The 12,322-nt window shown below is 40.1% G+C and overlaps 1 protein-coding gene and 1 long non-coding RNA gene across 8 annotated transcripts in view; one reads left to right on the top strand and one right to left on the bottom strand.

Annotated features, from left to right (window-relative positions):
* The window catches only part of CREB5 (cAMP responsive element binding protein 5), a 412,570-nt gene that overhangs the window by 174,200 nt on the left and 226,048 nt on the right, over window positions 1-12,322 (bottom strand). The gene's annotated exons all lie outside the window — the stretch shown is intronic.
* Window positions 3,801-8,349, top strand: LOC137229141 (uncharacterized). The gene is made up of 3 exons (XR_010945561.1): window positions 3,801-5,302; window positions 6,068-6,136; window positions 7,860-8,349. It is a non-coding gene; the product is annotated as an uncharacterized lncRNA (long non-coding RNA).

Raw genomic sequence — 12,322 nt, 5'->3', positions numbered from 1 at the left:
TCTTTGAGTCTCAGTTTCTTTACCTGAACAATGACCTTTCCAAGGGACTTGTCTGGGTCCAACAGTTCCTGATTCCATGCTTTCCTCTTTGAAAATTTAGCCCCATCTTCCATAAGTCAAAAATGGTCCCTCCAGCCATCACCTGCTGGGGGCTCATTTGTCATGGCCCTTCAAATCCAGCTTCTGGCTTGTTCCCTCAGAACTTATTAACCATCAGGTCCTGAGTTGCATGGGAGTAGCCTGGGACAAATAATCTCCTCCAGGGTATTAACTAGCACTGACCCGAGGTTCTTAGCTCCCAGGAACACTGTGTTTCCATTAGGGATTCTTAGAGGCCAGAATGAACCTCCTCTAATAATGAAATTCTGGTCCCTGACTTGAGGTGAAGGTGAGGAGTAGTTTTGGGTGATGTCTTTCAGTACAACACTCATCAACCATTTGGAGAAAACCAACATTCCGAAAGGAAAAACCCAGCTGTGCCAAAGATTTAGAATTGGAACAAGCAGCAAAACGTGTTTGAGAATGGATTTTTAAGTACTGTCAATGAAGCTCTGAGGAAAAATGGAACTAGATATTAAAACTCCTTCTCAGGGCCATGCTGCTACAATGACCAGTGAAGTGAAGGTGAGGAAAAAATTTTCTCTCAGTACACTGGGGAAGGGGGTCTTGATCTGGGGAGCTAGGTAGGAATTATCAGCTTGAAGAAGGGGAGACAGGAGTTTCATGCCTTTACAGGAGGTATGTAATTTTAAAATGCTGTCCTGTCACATTCTCAATGTCAAGGCTCATTTTCTTTCGGCATGTGGCCAGCTCAGATTTTGTAATCCCTTTTAATTATGGAGCTCACCGTATGAAAGTCACTTCCATAGTTCTTCCTAAGATCACTGTAAATTTTTTAAAAAAATGCTTTCAATCTAATTTCCTTAATCCAATTTTCACAAGAAATCGTTTGATAGGAATAATATAAAAGAAGCATTTTTCTTCAAATGGTGATATGAACTGCCAAGTATCTATAGTTTGGGGTAGTAGTTGTTGAAATTGTTATTTTTGCATGGTTGTTGTTGCTTTGAAAGATGTTTGATCAACTTTTTACCAACATCACAGTGTTTTGGCATTCTTTTAGTCCATGTGTGATCACAGTCAACATACCCAGAGGTGTTGTCATTGAGTTCACGTGGTAAAAATGGAAACGTCTAAGTATAAGTAGTATCAGCAAGGTGAAGGTTGCTCATCACATTTTTTTTTTGGTGTGAGCAGCCTGGTGGAGAACTAGACTCTGTGGCTCAGGCTCTTGATTCACTACCTAGAACTTCACAGTTCGGCACTGACAGAACAGGGCACCCTGCTCTTTTGCCTCCGATGCTCTAGTGCAGGTAATCACTGAGGTTAGCATTTTCAACCAAATTCTTCCCAGATCTGAGATTGTGAGGCCAGGTTTTATCCTGTATGCAGTGGATACAGAGGGATTATATTCCTCTTTTACGTCCACCTGCTTGTGTGTGTGTGTGTGTGTGTGTGTGTGTCTGTGTGTGTCTGTGTGTGTGTGTTTGTGTGTGAGAGACAGACAGAGAGCTCTCAAGTTTTTGCAGCTGTGGGTGCATGGAAGACTACAAACACGACCAGTTGTGAGTTCCTGTGGTCTCCTGAAGGATTGAGAGACATCTGTTTTGACTCCACAGCACCACTGCTGGCCTCAGGGTTGAAATTCTTTTTTTGTTGTTTTAATTAATTTATTTTATTTTATTTATTTTTGGCTGCATCGGGTCTTCGTTGCTGCACGCGGGCTTTCTCTAGTTGCGGCGAGCAGGGGCTACTCTTCTTTGCTGTGCGCGGGTCTCTCATCATGGTGGCTTCTCTTGTTGCAGAGCACGGGCTCTAGGCGTGCAGGCTTCAGTAGTTGTGGCTTGCGTGCTTCAGTAGTTGTGGCCTGAGAGCTCTAGAGCGCAGGCTCAGTAGTTGTGGCACACGGGCTTAGTTGCTCTGCGGCATGTGAGATCTTCTGGGACTAGGGCTCAAACCCGTGTTCCCTGCATTGGCAGGCGGATTCTTAACCACTGTACCACCAGGAAAGCCCTGAAATTCTTTTAAGTGTCAAGTAAACCTCCTTTATAACTAGCTCTTGCCTGTCGTAGTTTAAACTTGGTGGAGAACTGGGTTCTCTTACATAGTAGGTAAGACAGGACATCAGGATTCCTTGCCATCTGCTCTTGGTGAGCTTCAGATAAGGCTTTGTGTGGTCTTTGAGTCCATGTTTAATGCCCAGCTGCATTATTCAAGTTCTAATGAGAAGCCAACAGCAAGGAATGATGGATACTTTGTTTTGAATTTTCTCACATACTAAATAATTGAAATATAGCTTCCTTTTATTAAATATAGATGTATGTTCATTGCTCACTTTTCAGAAATAAAAGGTATACAGTTCAGGAAGAATGTAATAAATACCACAGAAGTCCATATTTCTGTTTCTTAGTTCATATCTCTTGGGACATAAAAATTAAACCTACTGAAATGCTTACTCCCTTTTCTAGAGTAAATGTCTGCTAACATTTTAGCACAGCACATTTGTTTTAAGGAATTTTGTTTTGTTGTATTCTGACTTAAGAAGAGACCTATGCTTGCATCAGAATGTTGGACTTATTCTAGAAAATGCTCAAGGCCAAACAAAGATAAGACTAGGCCAAGAAACTTACCAGACCCTAGTTGAGTATCAGGAGAAATTGAAATCATTATGCTGAGTCATTACTATTTAGTCGGTCCAGAGAAACAAATGCTATGAAGCATTCATGAAGTACAGAAGGGAGGCTACTTGGCTAGGTGTGGGCATGACACATTCTCAGTCCAATATATTCCATTAAAATTTTTTTCAAAAAGTGAAGCCAGAATGTATTTCAAATAAGTAGAGGTGCTAATTTTCCTTTCATGCAATACATAATCAGGATAAAAAAGATGAATGTAAACATTTTATTTCTCTGAAATTTGGGAAGGAGTGCACAAAGTATTCCCCACTTATGATCTAACCTCCTGCTCAAAGAAGACAAATTGTCCAGATTTGGTTCTCTAATTTGCTGTGAGTTGAAAAAAATCATTGGTAGATGATCAGTCTCAGTTATTCATCTACAAAATGGACTAATTTCTGAAGGCTATGTGGAGTACATTTTTATTGATATAAGTTGTAATAGTAGCAATTGCATTGACATATTCTCTTTAAGATTTAGAGAGAAAGAACATGTATATCCTCCTGGCAACCAGTTCTGCATTTATGTGTTATATATATGTTGTATATGATACATATATGTCTGATCTCTCTTTTTTTTTTTTTCTTTGCGGTACGCGGTCCTCTCACTGTTGTGGCCTCTCCCGTTGTGGAGCGCACGCTCCAGACGCGCAGGCTCAGCGGCCATGGCTCACGGGCCCAGCCGCTCCGCGGCATGTGGGATCCTCCCAGACCGGGGCACGAACCCGTGTCCCCTGCATCGGCAGGCGGACTCTCAACCACTGCGCCACCAGGGAAGCCCTGATCTCTTTCTTTAAGATAGTAAGTTGAATGAAGACTGGGCCAAGATTTTCTTAACCAACACTATAGGGATTGTTACATATTATAGGTGCTTAGTCCGTATCTTTGCTGATATACCTCACAAGAACCCTGGCATCAGCACACAGAAGCCCAGATATTTGATAAACATCGGAAAAATATAGCAAAAACCATTAATAAATATCTTAAGTCAATGTTTATACCAAGGGAAGGAAGTCCTGTGGCTAATGACTATAATAACAAAGATTCCGAAAGACGCATACTAATTTTCCAAAGAAGATGTGTCAAGCTATAAATTGATAAGACCATGCAGTCTGAAGCACTGAGCTATCTGAATTCTTAATTTCCAGACCTAGGATCTACTAATCTTCCTTGGTCAAACTATTTACCAAGTGTTTTTGGAAAAACACAGTGACACAGTAAAAAATAAAATTAAAAACTGTAAATCACCAAATACTTTACATTTAAATATAAGTTCTTAATTGACTTGTAGAACTAGAAGGATTCAGCAACATCCTCAATTCACAGATGGAAGAATGCAACTTCTTCCCCACCAAAGGGCCTTCATCCCTTGCTCCTTCTGTGAAAATCCTTTTCCCTCTGCATCTTCACATGGACAGCTCTTTCTGATCCTTGGGGTCGCATGTGAAACGTCACTTTTCAGATAAGCGTTTCCTGCATAACCCATCTAAATCTCTCTCTCCCTTGTCCTTTGCCCTCTTCCATTAGTCTCCTTTTTACCACCCTAGTTGTTTCCTTTGTACTGAGTGTCAGCACAAATGGTAATTAGATATTTAACTACTTTATACTTGTTTATCATCGGTCTACAAGCTCCTTGAGAGCAAACTATTATATTAACCTCTACATAGAAGTGCCTCATACAGTGCCTACCAAATTACAGCCTCTCAAAAACCATTTCTGGGGTGAGTGAATGAATGAATGAATGAATGAAAATTATAGGGCCCCATTGAAGCTGGAGATTTTCTAAGCTCAGAAGCATCATGTGATCAAGTTTGTGTTTGAGAAAAGTAACCCCAGCTGAAGAGTGTGGAGGCTGGATAAGAGAGACCACTTAGGAGACTAGAGAAAGGGTGATGAGGGGCGGAAGGAACTAAGGCAGTTATGGTAGCAATGAAGACAAAAGAACAAATGTGAGACTTTCAAAATCAGTAAATACTACATAGAACAAAAACTACCAGGTTGTAGGTTATGTAGGAGAGTTTTAGATGACTAGCGTGATTTATTCATTCCACAAATAATTGGCGATTTAACAGGCAGGCATGATACCTGTTATTATGGACTTTATAACCTAGGAGAGGAGGCTTAAAACAAATCATTATATATAAACAAATTATTTTATCATACCTGAAAAGCTACACAGAAAGAAGGTGACCAGGTGTATGGTGTGGCCCTGAGTCAGGAAATGCAGAAGGAAGAGCAAATCCAGAGGAGGAAGATGATAAATTCATCAGTAATGTGGTATTAGTAATCCTTGCCAGTCCTTTCAAATGTGATGGTCCCATGTGCAAAAGCTCTAAACACATTCCATAGATGAAGGCTGTTACTATTACTCCTCTGTGTCCTTCATCTCCCCAGCAGAGAACCCCAGACATGGTCCCTCTAAGAAGTATAGGGCAGACATCATCGGATGAATGGATAAAGAAGATGTGGCACATATATACAATGGAATATTACTCAGCCATAAAAAGAAACGAAATTGAGCTATTTGTAATGAGGTGGATGGACCTAGAGTCTGTCATACAGAGTGAAGTAAGTCAGAAAGAAAAAGACAAATGCCGTATGCTAACACATATATATGGAATTTAAGAAAAAAAAAATGTCATGAAGAACCTAGGGGTAAGACAGGAATAAAGACACAGACCTACTGGAGAACGGACTTGAGGATATGGGGAGGGGGAAGGGTGAGCTGTGACAGGGCGAGAGAGAGGCATGGACATATACACACTAACAAACGTAAGGTAGATAGCTAGTGGGAAGCAGCCGCATGGCACAGGGAGATCAGCTCGGTGCTCTGTGACTGCCTGGAGGGGTGGGATAGGGAGGGTGGGAGGGAGGGAGACGCAAGCGGGAAGAGATATGGGAACGTATGTATATATATAACTGATTCATTTTGTTGTGAAGCTGAAACTAACATACCATTGTAAAGCAATTATACTCCAATAAAGATGTTTAAAAAAAAAAAAAAAAAGAAGTATAGGGCAGAAACCAGAAGCACAAATATGGCTTCTGGCCACTCACTATCTGTGTGATCTTGCACTTCATTTTCCTCTTTTGTTAAATGAGGGGTATTGTGTGAATTTATTTGCTTATTTTAAAAAGAAGATTAAAATATGAAAAGAAAAGACCAGCACATTAAACTTTTTTTTAGAAAGGAGGAAATTGGAACAAATGATCTCTCAGGTTTCATCCAAGTCTGCAATCCTATGTTTTTGTTGCTCAATAACTATTTGTTGATTTTATTTGATTCCTTTGGCATGCTCAGTTGACTGGACATGCTTTTGTTCATCTCTTCAGCAATCTTGGCGCACAGATCTGAGCTACATGCAACAATGGCACGACTTGGGAGCAACTGAGAATTTTCAGGTGGGCTGCCAAGAGTTTGGGATGCACCATGTTAACTGCACGTGCCTCTCTGGAATGTGACTGGACCCAGAAAACAATATGAATGAGTGAATAAAAGAATCAACAGAGACACTGTAAAGCAGACAACTGAAATTTGTTGGTCCAAAAATTAGCAACCCTAAACCAAAATAAATATACATAGACGGTAGAGACTTTCAGAGTCACTAAATAATATACAGAACACAAACTACCAAGCTGTAGGTAATGTAGAAGAGTTTTGGGTGACCATGGTGATTTATTCATTCCACAAATAATTAGGGATATAACAGGCAGGCATAATATCAGTCATCATGGAGTTTACAGTCTAGGAGAGGGGACAAATACATAGAGCACAGAAGAGGTATAAAGTTAGAATACTGTTGACTAAATTGGGGAGTTTATGGTTTTAAAACGGCTAATATCTCTTGCATCAGCAACTTGTCAGCTGAGTCATTCTAATAACCCTTTCAAAATGATAAAGAAGACTGAAAGATCTGTCAAGATTGGTCTACTGATTTAAGTACATTAGGTGTTTCTTTTTTGTTGTTATTTAATTTAAAAAATTTTTAATTGAAGTATAGCTGATTTAAGTATTTTATTAGTTTCAGGTATACAACACAGTGATTCAATAATTTTATAGATTATACTCCATTCAAAATTATTATAAAATATTGGCTATATTCCCCATGCTGTGCAATATATCCTTATAGCTTATTTATTTTATACATAGTCGTTTGTGCCTCTTAATCCACTACCCCTATTTTGCCCTTCCCCCTTCCCTCTCACTACCAGTAACCACTAATTTGTTCTCTATATCTGTGAGTCTGTTTCTGTTTTGTCATATTCATTTGTTTTATTTTTTAGTTCTACATATAAATAATAACATACAGTATTTGCCTTTCTTTGTCTGACTTATTTCACTAAGCATAATACTCTCTAGGTCCATCCATGTTGTTGCAGAATTTCATCCTTTTTACGGCTGAGTAGTATTCATCTGTATGTGTATATATATATATATATATATATATATATACCCATCTTCTCTGTCCATTCACCTGTTGATGGACACTTAGGTTGCTCCCATATTTCAGCCATTGTAATTAATGCTGCTATGAACATCGGGGTGCATGTATCCTTTTGAATTAGTGTTTTTGTTTTCATTGGATATATACCCAAGAGTAGAATTACTGGATCATATGGTAGTTCTGCTTTTAGTTTTTTGGGAAGTCTCCATACTGCCTTCCACATGGGCCACAACAATTTACATCCCTACCAACAGTGTACAGGGTTCCCTTTTCTCCACGTCCTTGCCAACGTTTTTTATTTGTGGACTTTTCGATGATAACCATGCTGACAGGTGTGAGGTAATATCTCATTGTGGTTTTGCATGGCATTTCTCTGATGATTAGCGATGTTGAGCATCTTTTCATGTGCCTGTTGACCGTCTGTATATCTTCTTTGGAGAAATGTCTATTCAGGTCTTCTGCCCATTTTTAATTGAGTTGTTTATTTGATATTGAGCTGTATGACCTGTTTGTATATTTTGGATATTAATCCTTTATCTGTCATATCATTTGCAAATATTTTCTCCCATTCAGTAGGTTTTTTTTGTTTGTTTTGTCAATGGTTTCCTTTGCTGTGCAAAAGCTTTTAAGTGTAATTAAGTCCAATTTGTTTATTTTTGCTCTTATTTCCTTTTCCTTAGAAGACAGATCCCAAAAAATATCACTATGATTTATGACAAAGAGTGTTCTGCCTAGGACTTCCCTGGTGGCACAGTGGTTAAGAATCCGCCTGCCAATGCAGGGGACATGGGTTCAATCCCTGGTCCGGGAAGATCCTACAAGCCCACGCACCACAACTACTGAGCCTGCACTCTAGAGCCCGTGTGCCACAACTACTGAAGCCTGCGTCCCTAGAGCCCGTGCTCTGCAACAAGAGAAGCCACTCTTCTGCAAGAAGAAGCCCACGGACCACAATGAAGAGTAGCCCCCGCTCACCACAGCTAGAGAAAGCCCACACGCAGCAATGAAGACCCAACACAGCTAAAAATAAATAAATTTTTTAAAAAAAGTGTCTGCCTATGTTTTCTTCTAGGAGTTTTATGGGTTTTGGTCTACATTTAGGTCTTTAATCCATGTTGAGTTCATTTTTGTATATGGTATGAGAGAATGTTCTAATTTCATTCTTTTACATGTAGCTGTCCAGTTTCCCCAGCACCACTTATTAAAGAGACTGTCTTTTCTCCTTGTACTTTCTTGCCTCCTTTGTCATAGATTAATTGATCTTGGTGCCTGGGTTTATTTCTGGGCTTTCTATTCTGTTCCGTTGAACTATGTGTCCGTTTTTGTGCCAGTATCATGCTGTGTTGATTACTGTAGCTTTGTAGTATAGTCAGAAATCAGGGAGCATGATACTTCCAGCTTTGTTCTTTTTTCTCAAGATCGCTTTGGCTATTTGGGGGTTAAGTGTTTCTTGTTCCATGAGAACAATAAGCGTCTTTTTGTATTTTTTTTTTCTTACTTGCAGGTAAATGCGTTCCTAACTGATATAGTGCTCTACCCTTAAGCTGCTTATATCTCCTTGAAAAGGCAATTGTAATAGTAGAAAACATTTTTTAAAGATGAAAATATAAAATTAAAGGAGGATACTGGAGATACAGATTAAATTCCTCTAAGAGTTCAGAAAGTAAGGTGGACCAGAGCTAGAAGGTGAGGGGAGAAGGCAGAACTTGAAGGATAGGTAGTAGGACTTTGGTTTATAGAAAAAAAGAGACAAGAGCTACATAATTGAAGCTCTATGCATGAGTCACTGAGGAGAACCAGTGTGACAACTGAGGAAATAAGGCAAGATACACACAGAAGGGCTTGCAAGGTCCTTAGACATCAGGCCATCTACATTTTTTAAGCAGTGAATGGTACAATGAAAAAGTTCTGTGATGCATAGCTCATAATAATTTTAAAATTATAATCATCAAACGATGTGGAATATTAAATATTTTCCCTTAAGGAGAGAGTAAAGCATATAATGAGGAGATTCGGATTTTTTTTGCCCGTCCTATTATAAAATACCAGTTTTAATTCATGAGTATGCATTTATTTGTTCAACTGGTCTGAAAGGGAAATGGCATGATTAAAGCTTTGGGTGAAAATAGTTTTTTTAAAAACAAACTCCTTCAGAGCCAAAAGATTCCAGTGGCTGTTCAGAGACAGGTTGGATGCATAGATTAAAGTTCAAACGAAACTCAAGTGGAAATTTGTACACCATTTTATAAGGCTATATGGGAAAAACCAAGATCACACTTAACAAAACACTGCCAACCTTTGAGAAAAAGATGAGGCTCAAAATTGTTATCAATTACCTTCATTTTACATTTTATTCTGGGAATCTTAACTGATCAGATAGCCAAGAAGACAGGCTAAGGTTTCAGACTCATCGATTTTCTTTTCACTCTTTTGTTTAAGAGCCAGACTCCTGGCTTCAGATAACAGTGATTTAGAGATTTGGTCTCATTTTATAGGCAGCATGGAATTTATGCTGTCCAATAACTGGAGACAGGCTAGATTATTATCTTTTAGATTTGAAGATGCAAGACCAAGGAGACTCAAAGAGAGATGCAGTGCCCCTGCCTCTGTATTTATTTCTTTGGACAAGGTTATGACACCCATACATTTATAATCCTCCGTCCCGACCCCCTCTACCCTGAGTCCCCACCATCGCCGCCATTGCTGTTAGAGCCATACACCAAGTGGCCAGCAAATCAAAAGGATGCCAGGGAAGGTTCCTGACTCACCATTCTCAGACTGGCCTGACTACTGTGTGAGTACCCTGCACAGGGTAGAAATGGTCATTGTTATAGAAGGGACACTTTCTTTACTTTCTCTTCAGGTGTTCTCAAAAGTATTTTTCTAGGTGTGAGATGTAGGCAGAAGCAAAAGTAATTCCTGATAATCCAAGAATTCAGGCTAAAAGAACACTCACAGTACCAAAGTTTCTACCTCTCTTTTCTTTACACACACACACACACAAACACACTTGAATCTTCCTTTAGTTAAACTGATTAAGGGTCTCATTTGAGGAAAATAATTTTGTGGTCGAAGAGTTTTGTTTGTTTTGTTTTGGTATCACGGCTATTTCTTTTGGAACAACAACAACATGTTCTATGGAATATCAGTGTAGTGGATGAAAGTGTAGATTCTAGAGCCAGACGGTCTGAGTCTGAATCCTAGTTCTGGCACGTATTGTGTGAGCTTGGGAAAACACTCCATTTCTCTGTGCCCTAGTTTACTCATCTACAAATAGGAACAATACTAATGCCTACCTCATGTGTTTATCCAAAGGATTAAGTGAATTAGATGTTTAAAGCGCTTGGAGGAGTGTCTAGAACTTGATGAGAGCTATGGAAGTGATCACTGTCATTACTATAGTTTGATCTATGGATACATTCATCATTCAGCCACTGAGTAACCATTAAACTATAGACACTATTTTGAAAACTGGGTACACAGGGTGAACAGGATGGTGAGTTCCTTGAACTTAGGGTGCTTACGTTGTAGTGGGGAAGGTGGATAACAAACAAAAAAATAAATATATGATATTTCAGAGAATGATAAATGCTGTGAGGAAAGTGACAATGGGTGATGTCATAGAGGATGACTAGGGTCAGGGGCTGGCTAACCTTCAAGAGGATGGGCTGAAAAATCTTCTCTTGGTGACACTGTTGCTGATACTTCAATTACGTCTTCTGTGTAAGGAACACTAAGGAGAAGTAAGCGGCAGCATTCTACGTTCTCCAAGGATCCCCTTACAATAAGTCCTTCCTGCCTTAGCATTACCAGTGTTCCTTACGTACTCTAGACATATTTAAGGATGCTGAACAAAACATTTAAACACCAAAACATTTGAAGAGAAAAGTAGGAGCTCAGCCCTACTGACAGTCACCCCCAAATCCAGGCGTCAGCAGAGAATCAGACAGGGACCCTCCTTGCTTCTTTTTCAACATCTTGTCCTAGCTCTAGTCAGGCAGTTCGGACTCCAGACACCCATGTCCTGTCATTAGTCAACTGCAGGAAATTTTTAGAAATTGTTGCCCAATCTGCAAGGACAGGAGGTAGAGGAAATGGAAAAGTGAGAGAGGGAGGAAGTTCTGCTCCTTGGTAGATGATGGAAATCAAGGAAAACATTACTGCTTGTGTTTGTTCAGTCCACACACCTCGAATGTTGGTGTGAGGGATAAAGGCTGTTATCTTGTGGAAAGGGAACACACTTCCCTGGGTTAGAATGTTAGTCTTGACTCTTATGGGAAGAACATGGTCCGAGGTGGATTTTGCACAGGGCCCATGCTGTTTTTTTGTTTGCAATTGAAGTTTTTTACATGGGTTTATCCTATTTTGGTTTACAAAGGGCCCTCATACACATATATGATAAATGTTCTTGTAAGGTCGGATCTTAACAAACGGCACCGCGAAACAGAGGAAAGCTTCAAGTGAGCTTTATTAGGGAGCGCTCCAGGGCGAGGTTCACTGGCCTCGGGCCAGCTGGCCTTACAGTTCTTTAATCATATTTCCCAGCTCAGAGCCTGTAAAGATGCCATTCCTAGGCCTGAAATTCTCCCTGCTCTTCACTTGGCAGGTATCTCCTCATCTTTTGGACACATTTTCCCAGGGAGACCATCCCTGGCCGCCTTACCTAAGCAGGTACTCCCACCCACTCTATTTCCTAATGCTGAGCTCTTTCATTTCTTTCGGAACCCTCATTTCCATTTGCAATCATCCACGTGTTTGCTTACTTCTTGTCTACCTTCCCCACGTGATTGCAGGCTCTATAAAAAGGCAGCACCCACGTCTATTTTATCTACCAGTGCATACCCATAACTTCACCAAGTGCTTGGCACGTCCGAGGTGGTCAACATTTGTTAGAAAACAAAGAATCCTTACCACAAACCTGGGAGATGGGTATTTTTACAAAGGAAGAAACTGAATCTCAAGGGATGGAGTGCCTTGCCCAGGGTCACACAGCTCTTATCCGATGGAGCTGGGACTCTAACTCAGGAGTTCCGGTGTTCAGTCTTAGGGTTCTTTCTACTACACACCACACAGAAAGCAACTCCAAAATGACTGTCAGGGCACCAAAGGGAGACGTGGGGTTAGGGTACCCCACTGGGAGGCT

The sequence above is a fragment of the Pseudorca crassidens genome, chromosome 8, assembly GCF_039906515.1.
Source record: "Pseudorca crassidens isolate mPseCra1 chromosome 8, mPseCra1.hap1, whole genome shotgun sequence".
Classification (NCBI taxonomy): Eukaryota; Metazoa; Chordata; class Mammalia; order Artiodactyla; family Delphinidae; genus Pseudorca; species Pseudorca crassidens.
Note: the sequence above shows the minus strand (reverse complement) of the source record. Positions and strands in the feature narration are given on the sequence as shown.